General features: G+C 29.8%; 1 protein-coding gene across 1 annotated transcript in view; it reads left to right on the plus strand.

The window, feature by feature from the left end:
- Positions 1–9,761, plus strand: part of LOC127278159 (uncharacterized) — a 134,156-nt gene extending 124,395 nt beyond the window's left edge. The window contains exon 4 of the transcript XR_007842450.1: positions 9,670–9,761. The gene's annotated coding sequence lies outside the window, so the exon portion shown is untranslated. The remainder of the gene's footprint in view (positions 1–9,669) is intronic.
- Positions 9,762–16,439: the final 6,678 nt, after the last annotated feature.

Below are 16,439 nucleotides of genomic sequence, written 5' to 3' on the forward strand. Positions count from 1 at the left end.
TGTTAGCCACAAGATTGTTATTGGGTTTGGATGTTTTAGAATCATTTAGCCTATTGGTTTTGTTGCTGTGTAGAAATGTATGATGATTTCCTTTACAGTTGGAAATTTTACACGCTGGAGCTCGACATTCATTTTGCAAGTGTGACGAGCTTTTTAAACACTTAAAACAGATTCCGTTTTTTCTGGCCCAAGCCCACCGATCAGGAATCGCCGTTTCTTTAAAACTTTTACAATCATCTAAATTATGAGATTGTTGATCGCAGAAGGAACATGTTTTATCTAGTTTTGCTTTCTTTGATTCAAGAGAATCGATCTCTTCATTTTGATTTATCGCGTTAACCCTTTCCCATGGACGATAACTTGATTTCCTGTTATTTCGATTATTTCCTGTTTGGAAATTCTGGTTTCGATCTTTACTCTTAGTATTATCTCGTTTTTGTTGTGACGTTGCAGCTGATGTATCAAAGGTTCCTGCTTTGCATGCTATCTCCGCTTCATAGAAAAGGAACTTTGACAAAGTTACTAACGCTGGTACCGTTGTCTCTTGTTGGCTATCGAGATACCGATTGTAATTGTAAACCATGGCATAAGGAATTTTTTGTATAATCTCTCGTTGAAGATCTGGGCTGTGCAAACACCCAGTATGATTTACTGCTTCCAAAGCAGCCACGCAATTTCTTACTTTGTTGGCAAATACAATCAAATCGCCGTTATTATTATATATTTTTGGCAAAGATTTGATATCTTGAATAATGCGGTCGGCGACTGCATTCGAATTTCCAAATCTTAATTCCAAGAGTTTCATGATTTGACGTGTATCGCGAGTGGTAATCATTAACGAAGAAACTGCTTCCTTTGCCGGTCCCTTTAAACTTTCGTAAAGCCGTAATAAATTTTCTTCTTCGCTGAATCCTCCTTTTTTAGTTGTTTCTTCAAAGGCTCTTTTGAAACACTGCCATTCCAAGACATCACCCTCAAAGACTGGTAATTTTTTTCCTACTGTGATTTGTTGTAAGAGATGGCGTGTTTCATCTTCTATTACTAATCGTTCTTTAAATCGATTCTCTTCTCTAGTGTTTTGGAATGAAGGTTCTTTGCCCGAAGGGTTTGGAAATTGTCGATCTTCGTTATTTTCTGTCTCGATATTGTTGATGTCTGCTGGGTTTACGTTATTTAGCCATTGATGTATTTTGTTTCGATCATGAATTTCTCTCTCTTGTGTTCTTCGAGTAATGATAGATCTAAGATCTTCGGATTCTTCTTCCATCCTTTCCAGATCCATATTCAATTGTTGATTTATCCTTTCAATTTCGAGCCTTGCTTGATCTTCTAATAATTTTCGTTGAATTTCATAACGCCTTTAAGCAGCTTGATATTCCAATTCTCTTCTTCTATGCTGAGAAACAGTGCTGGTGGACCTCCGCTCCGTACCCCCACTCCACGAATCTCCTTGGATATTCGCTCCTCGTGGTCTTCGATTAACAGAAGGATTTGGCATAATCCTCTCAGTAGCATCACTGCCCGTAGTGGATTGTGAATCCTCAGCCATTTCTTCTGTTGATATCCTTTTTTATAAAAAAAAAAATTACAATAAATATTCCTAGAATATTTACCATAAAGCAACGATATAAATTAAAATAATCAGGAGATAAGGAATAGTAATTAAATATAAAACAAAGCATCTATATATATAACAATCACAATAATTTTATTTATAATAAGGAATTACTTGTAAGGTTAATTTTAAATTCGAAATGTAATATTATTATCGGTGGTATTTGTACATCGAGACGATGTTTATTTTATATTAAAATTGTCAAAGAAGGCATATTGACCTAGGATTTTATGGTTGTTTACCTTTACACTTTCAAACTAGCTAGGTTACTGGGTGTCCTTCAAAAGAGTGAGGCGAATATTTAAAGGCGAAATTTAATTACTACACGGAGAGAAAAATCTGCCTTTTATAGTATAGAAAGGTTTACATTTAATGCACACAAATTTTATATGCTATATAGACATGAAATTTGAGTAATTATAGTACAATCGTATGTCTTTTTACCATGAAACTTGTCTATGCTAATAAAGTTTGTTATATAGCCTCTTATTACATACTTATTATACTTTTAATCCAACGGCGCCATGCGGAGATCGCACATAACATCATCCTACTATGTTTGCATAAGTTCTATGCTTTTTCGGGGATAGACTCTTGCAACTGGCGATTAGGCCACGCCCACCTTTACTTAATTGGAAGTAACTGTGTGCCTAATCGCCAGTTGCAAGAGTCTATCCCCGAAAAAGCATAGAACTTATGCAAACATAGTAGGATGATGTTACGTGCAATCTCCGCATGGCGTTGTTGCTATTAAACTACATGTTTCGTACTATAGAAGCAAATATACTATGCTTTTTTAGTACGGACAAATACTATCCTAAAAATTCTCAAATCTTTGCTCTATTAGTATGAAAAGTTTAAAGAAAAATAGCAGTAATCTATTTCATACTATAAAGCCTTGATTTTTCTCTCCGTGTACATAAGTTTAATTTAATTTCTCAAATATTCATAATTACCCGGCGCCTCCACCATTTATATGTATCTTACCGAGGTTTTCTCCCTTGAATTTCACCCAGTTGCCTCTTTATTTACCTGCAAATATAAAGTTACAAGGAAAGGGGGGGGGTTAGAGAACAAACTCAATCAAAAATATTTTACAAAGGCAAATTATTATTAGCAAACTTAAGAAACGGGAAAAACGATTTTTCTATATTCAATTATTATGACCAAGTCATTAAAAATCTAACACATCCAAGTTGTGAGCCTCCTCGTGACCAAGCCACGCCCAATAAGTGATCAAATCACGTTTAAGAAATCTCCTTTTAATAAAAAACACACCTACCTCCCACTCTTCTTCGGTCTCAGTCCTCAATCTCCTCCACCCCACCAACGGAAACTTACGCAATTCAAAAACAACTTTTTTATTTTAAACTTTAAATACAAAATACAAATATCAATGAAACTCAAACTACAAATTCTCCACTTCACTAAATATGAACATAAAGTTTAACCAAAATTTTCCACTGTTCTGTTGTGAGGTCAATGCTCGACTGCCGAGCCTTTCGTCCCTTTTCCCTATCTCTCTTCCCTATTTCCCCTCAAGTCCCTTTTCGTCATCGTTCGTCGCTAACAGAAGTAAAGCAAACTTTTTTTATTTTCAGATGAGTTGCAGTAATGTTATTTGATATTTAATCAAATAAAATTTGTTTTTAAAATTATTGTTAATTTTTTAATATTATTTACAATTTTATAAATAAAAGAATAACTTATTTAAATTAGTTAAAAAAAGTTAACCCACTTCAAAAAATTAAAAATTAAAATCCATCAATACATCTCCAAGTTATAACATCTTTTGTGAATTTGATAGCTCGAAATAAATTCTGGCGCTAGTGCCTGTCGTAACTAGCGAGCTTCCCCCACTCCACAACTAATTGTGTAAAAAAACCCGAATGATCCATACAATAGTAAATTATTATGCGTTCAAACAACTTCAATTTGATTTAAATACAATTTTATGTGTAAAATGTAATGTGTGTGTACAATATGTGTTATAATATTCTTCAGAAATTCAATTATTTGAAAGCAGTTTTCAATTAAAAACTTTTCAATTTCATCAAACATTTCAATAAAAAATCACTTATAGTTCACTTAATTTGAAAAATCTGAATCTTTGAAAATTCAATTACTTTTATTTATTTGTTGTTAAAAACAACTTTTTAGTTTGATTATTGGAACCCTTAAGAAACGAATGATTTGAGAAAGTGTGGATAGGATTGATTAATTAATAAATATTTAAAATTAATTATTCTTCACATCTAATTTTTTTCAAAATTCAAAAGAAAAAGAAACAAAAATGTTTACAAAAAATTTCCTGAAAAGCGACACACAATTAAAATAAGATGCTTCCATATGTATATTCGACATATAGAAGCGTAACATTAAAGTAATCAGAATCAGATTTTTTTATAACAAATATAATATTTATTTATTTAGTTGGATACATTATTGTTATTGCTATCAAAAAACATATAACGTAAACCTTTTATAAGATCACTATAAAACTATAGACTTTAAGGATAACATTCTCATCACGGCACTCGCGTTTCACGCTCGAAAATTAGAAAGATACAATAGGAAAAGGAGGCATGCATTAACCCATTAACGAAATTTTTACAGGTACGTTGAGGCTCTATCAAATAGTGTACTAAAAGAACCGAAAAATTTTAAATAAACAATTTACAAGCATTAAAAAAAAGATTTTTTTAGAATTTTTGTTCAGTTTTTATAATTTTTTCAAATCTTATCCCTTCAGAATACCTTTAAATGCTAAAAATCTCGCGTCAAAAATGTTTCAATACGCCATTTTGAATTTTTAAAAACTGACTTCAGAATCGTAATGAGCGACCTAAAAAACCAAGGAGTAGAAAGATTTATTTAAATTTGTTAAAAAGATTGTTGAAAAATGAATTTTCTCTTAAAAAATAGCAATGTTTATACTTAGTTAATTTATAATTCTTTATAATTTTGCCTGCTACACTTATTATTTTTGTTTCACTTCACAATGCTTTCGTTACAGTGAAAAAAATGTTTTAGGAATACTGCTTCAAAAACTTTAAATCTAGAGAGGAAAGTTGCTAAAAGAAAAGGTGGCAAAATAGGTTAAAACTGGTCCGCAAAAAATTAATGAGTAAAATAACACATCGAAAATATTTTAAAATTTTTGTTACCTTAATCGTTATAGAACATAACTTTTTTAACTTTTTTGTTTTAATCTGTATCGAAAAATGTTAACGAAAAAAAAGTTTACAAATCTACAAATAAATGAATTTTAACTAATTTAAAAGTAAATAATCGAAAAAATACGAAATTATGGTATAAACAGCGCAATATAAAGTATTTTAAAATAGAGGATTTTTTGAAAACAATAGCAATGTTTGGAAATGGAAAACAATAGTTGGACTTATAAAAAAAAAATCGGAACTTTATGAGTAAGTCACTGTTATTTGTGTTAATTTAAGGTGGTTTAAACAGAAATAATACATAGATAAACATAGTTTTTCAAAATGAAGTAATTTTACTCTGCATTTTACCCATTTTTCATCCGTTTTTATCTTTTTTTGTCCTTTTTTTAAGAAAAGTGGTATAACTTTTTTGTTTTAATAGCTATTGAAAATTATCAAAGGAAAAAAGTGTTTATTTTTACTCGCAATTTTCGAAAAAAAAATTGAAAAAATTTTTTTTTGAAAAATGCGACGTTTGGAAATTTTTAAAAACTACAAATTTAAATAATTTTGTTGCTTTTCAACGAAATCATCTGGCCAACGAACTCAGGCGAGATTTTGGTACACTTAAAGTGTATACCAAATTTGAAGTCGATTCATTAAAATTTGTTCGAGTTATCGTCGAGCAAACTTTTTTGTCTACAGACAGACATACATACATACATACATACAACCATTTGTTTAAAACCTATTTTTTTGGCATTAGAAAGGTTTGAAACGTGGAGATTTACATCAATTAGATGTTGGTCAAAATCGAGCAAATGTAATAGTTTCTCATTATGATGAGAATGTAAAAATAAATTTTTAATTAAAAATTAAAAAATCTGGCAGCCCCCTGCGGGGGCGGCCACATTCTCATCACGCACTTCGCGCGTAGGGGCTCGCTTCGCTCGCTAGTTTGAGCGCGCCCCGAGGCACGCGAAGGATGATCGTCCCGCTTCGCGGTCCGATATTATTACGCGCTTCGCGCGCTTTGTTTGTTTATTACAATTCAAAACCTATTAGCATTAATGACTTTTTAACTACACTCTGTAATACAAAAATTTTCCTATTAAATTTAAAAATTGTATTAATTATACTACCAGAAAGTAGTTGAATTACCCAAGAATCTATTTGGTAGAATGAGATTTTGTAGTTGTTTCAGACTTTGTGGTTGATTTAATTAATTTTGAAGTAAAATGTCAAGAAGAAAGAAATTATCTTTATTAATTTTATTAAAAAGAGTAAAATTAATTACACACAGAGTTAAAATAAGTAAAAAAGTAGTTATTTTAAAAGGGGATCTTCATATAATCGACTTGTTTTGAAAAATTTATTAGAAACAACTCATAGTGTTTATTAAAATACGTTAAATTAAATTATAGAAATAGGTAAGGTTTAAAGGTACTAGAATAAATTTTTTATCGGGCAAAAAAAGAGAATGACGGCACTGTAGCTGTTCAAACTTAGTTCCTTAATATTGCGCCGTGGATTGGCCAGGTCTTTGTAGTTAACGAAAATCGACAAACCAAATTATTTACTAAAATAAGATATTCCGCTTTGAGCTAATTTCAATTGAGTAAAAGAAAAAATTAATTGAAAATTTAAAAACACTAAAAAAATAACTTTAAAGTAAATACATTTTTTAAAGCAACAAATTTATTATATGAGGTTTCGCTCTCATGTTTTTATTTATATTCATAAAAATTTTTTAGTACAATTTATATAAGTGAAATTTTTGGTTTTTATAAATTAAATTTCATCTTCTTAAAGTACTTTGACTTTAAGGATAACATTCTCATCACGGCACTCGCGTTTCACGCTCGAAAATTAGAAAGATACAATAGGAAAAGGAGGCGTGCATTAGATGTTGGTCAAAATCGGGCAAATGTAATACTTTCTCATTATGATGAGAATGTAAAAATATTAAAAATTAAAAAAAAATAGAAAATGGCGGACTCAATATTGCTACCCAATATGACGGAAAAATTTGAAATTGATATGCTTCGTTCAAAATTCGGTGCTAGTGAATTTGTGGGGTCGGTAAATCAAAATTTGAGGATCGAATTACCAAATTCAAAATTGGGATTCATAGACACCAAAAATCTCCGTGTACCGAATTTTAAACTAATCGAATCAATGTTAAATTATTCCGTTATGATGAGCCAGCCATTTTAGATTTTTTAAATCTAACCTCAAATTCGAATTCAGGGACCTCGAAAACAACAGTGTACTCATTGATACTTAAATAGAAAAAGATTTACTATTTTCTTCAAATGTGTACAAATACGTCCAAAATCACAAAAACGGAACGTCTTTTTATTGGGATATATATGAGCCATGGACTGTCAAGGGGTAAGATAAAAAAAAAGTCTAAAAATAAAAGAAGTTCACTTAATTCAAAAGTTAGCAATCGAAAACTTACGATATTCTAGTAAAAACAGTGCAACATGAACTAATCAGAAATATTTTGAAAATAATTGCACTTTTTGGAAATGGATAGCAATGGTTGACTTATAAAAAAAACAAAACAAAAATTTCGGTATTTTATGAGTAAGTTACTTTAATTTATGTTAATTTAAGGTGGTTTAAAAAGAAATAATACATAATTGCACATACTTTTTCAAAATAAAGTAATTTTGCCCTGCATTTTACCCATTTTTCATCCGTTTTTGTTTGTCATTTTTTAAGAAAAATGAGTAACTTTCTTGTTTTCACTCGAATCAAAAAATGCTAAAGGAAAAAAGTGTTTCATTTGACTCACATTTTTCAAAAAAAAATTGAAAAAAATTTTTTTTTTGAAAAATGAAAATTTTTGAAAATTAAAAATTATAAAAAAATGAGTAACTTTCTTGTTTTCACTCCAATCAAAAAATGATACAGGAAAAAAGTGTTTCATTTTACTCATATTTTTCAAAAAAAAATTGAAAAAAATTTTTTTTTGAAAAATAAAAATTTTTGAAAATTAAAAATTTGAATAATTTTGTTGTTTTATGACGAAATTGTCTGCCCAACGAACTCAGGCGAAATTTTGGTGAACTTAAAGTGTATACCAAATTTGAGGTCGATTAATTAAAATTTGCTCAAGTTATCGTCGAGCAAACTTTTTTGTCTACAGACAGACAGACAGACTTACATACATACTTACATACATACATAAAGAAAGACATTTTTTTAAAACCTATTTTTTTGGCATCAGAAAGGCTTGAAACGTGGAGATTTACATGAATTAGAGGTTGGTCAAAATCGGGCAAATGTAATACTTTCTCATTATGATAAGAATGTAAAAACTTTAGGGTGGAGTTACATGTAAATGCAGAATGCAAAACCGAAAAGAATGAGAGTGAAAAGGATAGTGATATATCCTTGTCCTTTTCACTCTCATTATTTTCGGTTTTGCATTCTCCATTTACATTACCATGTAAATTCAACCTTATCATTTATGATGAGAATGTAAAAAAACTAGTGTGTTAAAAAAGTTTGACAAAACGTAACATCGTGGAATAAAAGTACCAGAAGTGATATTTACATGCTCGGTGGTATTTATAACATCCTCTACTAAAAAACGCATTTTTTCTCAGATTTTCCATGCGTCAAAAGTTAGGCTTTTTTATGCAAGTATTACATAAATTATTTTTTTTATAAAAGAATATCAAGGAAACCATATATAACATAGAAAATTAAAAGGCATTAAAATAAGTTGCAACGCTTATTATTTTAATCCAATTTTGCTTATTTTAATGCCTTTTAATTTTCTGTGAACAAAAATAAGTGAAGCTTTTGGAAAATAAATTCTGGTAAAGTGAATTTCTCATTTTTTTAAATTTAATTAAATGATAACATTCTCATAAAGTTTTAAGGACATCATTTTAAAATCTTTATAATTATTATCTTTTTAAAAAGTAGGTTCTTTTACTTTCAGTTCGGCTTTTTTTTGTGTTATTAAAATTAAAAAATTAAGAATTTGAACCAACTTACCTGGAATAAAGTTCTTCAACTTTTTGTTTCTAAATTGAAATGTGAATGATATTATGTATCATGTAATCGCTATTTCAAAAATTTAAAATAGGATAGAAAGCACTTAGTAAAAATCGATTTTTATAACTGGATTTATTTCAAACTTCTAACTTTTAAACTTTTCTATTGACGAATCTAAAGTTGTATTTAAAAAAATAAAAAAGGCGGATTCAGAAATAGTAAAAGAATACAATCAGTAAGTTTTCAAAATTTCATATTGGCAGATCTAATATGGCGGGAACATTTTTTAAAAAGTGCTCGAATATTTTAAAGCTTGGTATCTATGGGTTTTTAAGATCACTGATTATCACAGCCCCACAAAAAAAAAAAAGTGTCGTGCGCGGCAGACCAGACTAGTCATTTCCCATGTATTTTGACGCGCTGAACATGAATCCGAAGTCCGTTTTGCTCCATCACGTCAGGATTTTTTTCTAACCTCCAAAAACCTGTCGGATTTTGAGAGGTAGGCTATTTTTTTAAAAAATTGATGGATTTACTTCAAACTTGGTATCTAGGGGTTTTTTGGGTCGCTGATGACGAATTTGAAGTTAGATTTTCAAAATTCAAAATGGCGGCTCCAATATGGCGGACGAATTTTGTAAAAATTGGTAGATTTACTTCAAACTTGGTATCTATGGGTTTTTTGGGTCGCTGATTACGAATCTGAAGTTAGATTTTCAAAATTTAAAATGGCGGCTCCAATATGGCGGACGAATTTTGTAAAAATTGATGGATTTACTTCAAACTTGGTATCTAGGGGTTTTTTGGGTCGCTGATTACGAATCTGAAGTTAGATTTTCAAAACTAGAAATGGAAATTCTTATATACATAAGTAAGGTATTTACGTCTTTTTATGGTAGCGCACTCTTTTGTCCTCAAAGGATCTGTGTAATGGTTTTCTTTTCAAATTGGTGCCTCCAGGTACAATATCCCTTTTCAGCATCCAACAGTAGTTGGCCATCATATTTACATCCCATCTTCCTTGATAACGACCCTCAAAATCTTTCAGATCTTGATGGAATCGTTCTCCTTGTTCTTCACTGTAATCTCTCAAATTTTCAGGGAATTGATCCCGATGCGAGTCTAAGTAATGCAACTTTATGCTCATTAAGCATCCTAACTTACCAAAGTTTTTAATCATATCACTAACTATTTGCTCCCAATTTTCACTCTTGTGATTACCCAGAAAATTTTCGACAACTGCTTTGAAACTAAGCCATGCGGCTTTCTCCTTTTTATTCATCTTGGTGATAAATTGCTCATCTTTTAACAATTTGCGAATACGTGGTCCGTCGAAAACCCCTTCTTTTAGTTTCGCATCAGAGATTTCTGGAAACTTTTGTTCCAGGTATTTGAAACAGTTTCCTTTTTTATCTAAGGCTTTGACAAACTGTTTAATTGCTCCTAGTTTCGTGTGTAAGGGCGGAATTATCACCTTTGAAGGGTAAATATCGTCCGCCATATTGAAGCCGCCATTTTAAATTTTGAAAATCTAACTTTAGATTCGTAATCGGCGACCCAAAAAACCCCTAGATACCAAGTTTGAAGTAAATCCATCAATTTTTACAAAATTCGTCCGCCATATTGGAGCCGCCATTTTGAATTTTGAAAATCTAACTTCAAATTCTTCATCAGCGACCCAAAAAACCCCTAGATACCAATTTTGAAGTAAATCCATCAATTTTTTAAAAAAATAGCCTACCTCTCCAAATCCGACAGGTTTTTGGAGGTTAGAAAAAAATCCTGACGTGATGGAGCAAAACGGACTTCGGATTCGTGTTCAGCGCGTCAAAATACATGGGAAATGACTAGTCTGGTCTGCCGCGCACGACACTTTTTTTTTTTGTGGGGCTGTGTTACAAATCTATGATTCAAATTATGAAAATCAAAACCACGTTGTCATAATAACAATCATAAAATCGTTTACTAGTTCGTTTTCCTTTTTTTTAATTTTTAAAATTTATTAATTTTAGTAACTATAATATACATATAATGTTATATAAATTAATTAGTCAATTTGCGGAATTTTAAATATCTTTTATGCATGATATAAGACGAAGTAATTTTGGTTAGGTAATAGGTATAACAGTACTGAGCAAATGGTATAAGGCCTAAGCAGAATAGATTCTTGAACGGGAACGCAATCGTAAACGGAAACGTAAGAATAAGTAAGAGAAGGATAGCAAATATATTTATTCTTCTCTCACCCATTCTTACGTTTCCATTCACGATTGCGTTCCCGTTCAAGAATATATTCTGCTTTGGCTCATAGGCCCAAGAACTTTGTTTTTTATTTTGTTTTGTGCTGCAATGAGCACATCTTCTTTGTCAAGCGATTGGTTGGAGTATATGATTGGACTACCCTACTGAAAATTCTCATGTAGGATCTTATATTGGATCTCACATAAATTCATATATTAAAATCCACATAAAATCCTATGTGTCATGTAAGAAACAATATAGGATATTATGAAAAATCATATAGTAACTTGAGACATAATTTGAAGTGGGATTCATTGTAAAATCTTATAAACGTATTCTTAGGTAATAAATTATGTAAATTCCTATGTGAAATCCTACAATTTTTTCTGGTCCTATTTTTTCCTTCAATTTCTTATGTCAATTTCCTTCGTGTTTTCTCATTGAAAAACATACCAAAATTTATTGCTCAATCCTTAACCAGAAATTTTCCTATATCAAACCATACATCAAACATTTTTTTGATTCTTGAATGAATAATTATTACAAAAAATCTGACATGAAATCATATTAAAAATCCTCACGTGGGATCATATATATGACTGATTTGAACGTAAGAAATCATATTCATATAGATTCCGAAATATCTATATTTAAGATTTTACATAGAATTATATAAAGGAAACAATATAAGATTTCATATAGGAATTTTCAGTTGGCAGACGGCAGTTTATAAAAATTAAAAATCAAATAATATTACTGCAATTCATCAAAAAAGAAAAAAAAAAGTGCTTTGCAATACACCTTCTGAGTTAGACTCTCAGCTTTTATAGTATTCAAGACTGATCTCAACTGTGAGAAAAAAAATTATCACCATCTGGCGGCGTAAGAGTGGAACTATGATACCAGCATTTATACTCGCATTTTATAGGTTTTGCTGGCATGTATTGCTTTATGCTACTACGATCTTTAAATTTAATCACCCACATAGCACGACTTCTTGCTGGGAGGTTACTGTAACGATATCTGTAGGGTTTGTAAGGTTACCGTGTAAGCCTGCAGTAAACTTGAGGTCATCTTAAAACTTCCGCCTTACAGTAAGCTTACACAGTAAAGCTAAGGTAAGCTTACACAGTAAGGTCGTGGTAAGTTTACATGGTAAAGTTGTGGTAAGCTTACACGGTAAGATAGTTGTAAGCTTCCTTTAAGGTTACTGTAAACATAGAATGTTGTTAATAAATAAAATTTATTAATATTTATGCGCAGTAGTTTTCTATGGCACATACGGCTGCGCAGTAACTTTTATTTGACAAACCCTATTGGGGTTCATAAAGTACTTTACCAAATATATCATTTTTTATGCAAAAAAATTTATAATATAATATATATTATAATATAATTATTTTTAATATATTTTCATATTACTTTATATTAACAGTAACCTTACAGCAACCTTACAGTAACCTTACTGGAAGCTTACAACAACCTTACCGTGTAAGCTTACCACATCCTTACCATGTAAACTTAGCACGACCTTACTGTGTAAGCTTACCTTAGCTTTACTGTGTAAGCTTACTGTAAGGCGGAAGTTTTAAGATGACCTCAAGTTTACTGCAGGCTTACACGGTAACCTTACAAACCCTACAGATATCGTTACAGTAACCTCCCAGCAAGAAGTCGTGCTATGTGGGCATAGATTCGTCTATGCTTTGGAACTTGCTTTGTTTCCAGTATTTCTTAAATTTTTCATTTAGTAGATTTAGAAAAGGTTGTATTTTATACAATTTATCATAAATTGGATCACCTCTCAGTGGGCACACTTGTTCCAAAGACGTCTTGAAGATGTCTTTTTAAGGATGTCTTTTAGACTTTGATTAAAGACGTCTTTTGGACGTCTTAAAGGCGTTTTTAATTTGGCCTCGTATGGTATAACTTAACAATGTAAATATAATGTCTAAATATATATAATGTATCAAAAACCGCCGAGTAACGAGTTTCAAGTGTTTCCGATGAATTTTTAAAAAACTCATCTGCCCTATTAAATCCGCCATTTTGAATTTTTAATAACTGACTTAAGAATAGTAATAAGAATTTTAAAAACCCAAAATGTAGAAATATTCATTTGCTAAAAAGTTTGTTCAAAAATGAATTTTCTCCAAAAAATATCAAATTTTATACTTTGTTAATTTATAATTGTTTATAATTTTGCCTGAAACATTTATAATCATCATCATGTCTATTATTATAACCATTTTTGTTTCACTTCGCAATGATTTCTTTATAGTAGAAAAAATGTTGCATGGATAACACTGGGTTACAAAAAATGGTCAAGTCGCGTTTATTTAAATTTTTTGTGCTTATTGAAAGTTAAGGTGTCACTGAACAAGAATATACGAAAAAAAAAATTTCATTCGGTCAGTTCCGTAAAAAACGAGAATAAAGTGTCAAAAAATATCTTTTTTAGCATATTTTGAAGAACTGTAAAATGGAATCGCAACATGATAAAAATCTTCACGAGGGCTTAAATGAAAGCTTAAACATTTAACTTTAAGATCCAAAACTGAAAACGAAATGATAATCGCGCGGAAACTTGTTTATCATGTATTCGCTATCTCAAATAGTCAAAATAGCTGGGATAGAGAGCACTTGGTACAAACCGATTTCCGTAACTGGATTTATTTGGAACTTGACACTTGGAAGTTCATAACGTATCTATTGACGTATCTGAAAAATTCTAGTGTTACCGAAAACTCCTGAGGACAAGAAGCAAAAAAATTCAATCTAATTTCGAATATTTAGAACACCATTTTGATTTTTTTTAAATCCAACTTTCGATACGTCAATAAAAACGTAATGAACTTCCAAGTGACAAAATCCAAATATATCCGGTTACAGAAATCGATTTTTACCAAGTGCTCTCTATCCTAGCTATTTTGACTGTTTGAAATAGCGATTACATGAAAAATAAGTTTCCGCGCAATTATCATTCAGTAATAAAAATTAAAGATAAAGATTTAAGCTTTCGTTCAAGCCCGCGTAGAGATTTTTATTATATAAAGTTTCCAATTTACAGTGCTTCAAAAAGTGCTAAAAAAGGGATTTTTTGACACTTTAATCTCGTTTTTTACGGAACTGACAGAATGAAAATAATTTAAAACTATTGTTACTTTCAATGTTATAAAACCCAAATGATACATAAAAAAACTACCTACAATCATAAAATTTAATGAAGTAAATCAAAATTCATTTTACGTCAAGAAATGGAAAGAAATGTCAGGACTTATACAAAAAAAAAAATTTGAGTTAATTTTTATTATTTTATGTTATTTAGATGTTATTCTAATAAGAATCTAAGTCAGAAAAAAATATATTCGATTTGTATTTTTGAATATTTTCTTCTATTTGCCATTGCTTCATTCACTATAAATTCAATTTTTTGTATTTTTTGATCTTAAAAAATTCGTAACTTTTTTATTGTAGCCTCTATTGAAAAGTGTTAAAGAAAAAAAATGTGTCTTTTTAGGAGTATTTTTAGGGAAAAATAGTAGAAAATTTAAAAAAGAAAAATTGAAAAATTTGAATTTTTTCAAAATTCAAAATTTGAATAACTTTTTTGTTTTAATTTCTATCGAAAAGTGTTGAAGGAAAAAAATGTTTATTTTTGGTAGTATTTTTATGGAAAATTAAGAAAAAATTTTTTTTTTTAAATTTGAGAAAAATTGAATTTTTTGAAAATTCAAAATTTGAATAATTTTTGAATTTTTGGGCGGATAAGTCTGTCCGACGAACTCAGGCTTCATTTTTACATGTTGAAAGAGTATACCAAATTTCAAAGCGATTCGTTAAGATTTGTTCAAGTTATCGTGGGGACAAAAAAGTGTCTACAGACAGACGACAGACAGACGGACAGGTTTTCAAAACCTATTTTTTTGGCATCAGGAGGTCTCAAAACGTGGAGATTTACATGAATTATATTTATGTTCTCATAAACAAAAATGTTGAATACGATTTTTTGAAAAATCTTCTATTATATTAAGTTAACAAATTTCCAAAAGCGACTCCGACACCGTGACCTCGACACCGTCCTTGGAAAATCTATTTTCACTTATTTTCAAATAAATCCAAATACTTTGCGATATGCTTTTTAGAAAATCTTACATACTTTTTTTTGTAACATATTTTTTCTATTTTAACCCGAAAAAGGGTTATTTTGCAATTTTATGCAATTTTTTTACGAATTTTTGGATATATACCTTTAGAATCTCTTTATAAAGGTTTACTCTGTATAATAAAAATACATACCGATATTTTAAAAGGTTTTTCGATTTATCATGAACATTTTTCTCAAAAATTTGCAAAATCTCCATGTGTTTGTGGGGCAATTTACAGCAATATAATATAATATAATATAAGATAAAAAAAATATATTATAATATAATATACTTAATATTGTTGTTATAATTATAATAAATTAAAACATTTAATATTTAACAATTGTCAATTGTCAATTGTAACAATTTAACAATCCTACAATGATAATGATCAAAATTAAGATAAATAATATACAATATTAATAATATATTAACTTAAAACATAAATTATATATATAATATACATAAACTACAATAAGTACAACTATAACCGAGCGAGCGAGGAATACATCGCTAGTCTAAATAAATAAAATTTCAACTTTTCTTCCACTAAAACTGCATGTATATATAAATCAATATTACTTGTTGACTGACCTTTAACATTCAATTTGTCGGTTTCTTGAAATACAAGCACTTATTGGAAATAAAATCAGTAACATGGATTTTTTAAAGTAAGAAGCTTGTTCATTCCTGTTGTGACCAAATTGTTGAAAGGAGGAATACACTGGATTCGTTTTTTTATATTTCAAAATACATTAAAACAGAAGACAATTACTCATTGGTAAGTATACTTAAAATTAATAAAACAAACACTCATAAGACAATGATAGTCAGGATATCATTGGGATATTCTACAGATATACGTGTAAGTCTCTAAAATATCCCTGAGATATCCAAACCACTAAAATTTAAAGATATCTCCAGAATTTTCCAGGGGAATCCTAAATACCCTTGTGTTATATCGGAAAAATTAAGTGTTGATTGTTTTAATTTAAATTACGTAACATTTTTTGAGAATTGATATAAATAAAAATTATTAAGAGACTAATAATTAATTTACACAAACTTTTAGGATTCAATTTACTGTCAAATAAAATAACATGGAGCTATGTTTTATTGTAAAACTTTTGATTACATCCTTATGCCTATTGAATTGCACTTACGAGAAAACAGTAAATGCCAATTACATCTGGAGGAATAATTTACAAACAACATTAGAAAATGAGACTAAAATTCATCAACAGCTTCTCTTGTACG

Source organism: Leptopilina boulardi, unplaced genomic scaffold, assembly GCF_019393585.1.
Source record: "Leptopilina boulardi isolate dan_hultmark-lab unplaced genomic scaffold, ZJU_Lbou_2.1 LbouV2_195, whole genome shotgun sequence".
NCBI lineage: Eukaryota > Metazoa > Arthropoda > Insecta > Hymenoptera > Figitidae > Leptopilina > Leptopilina boulardi.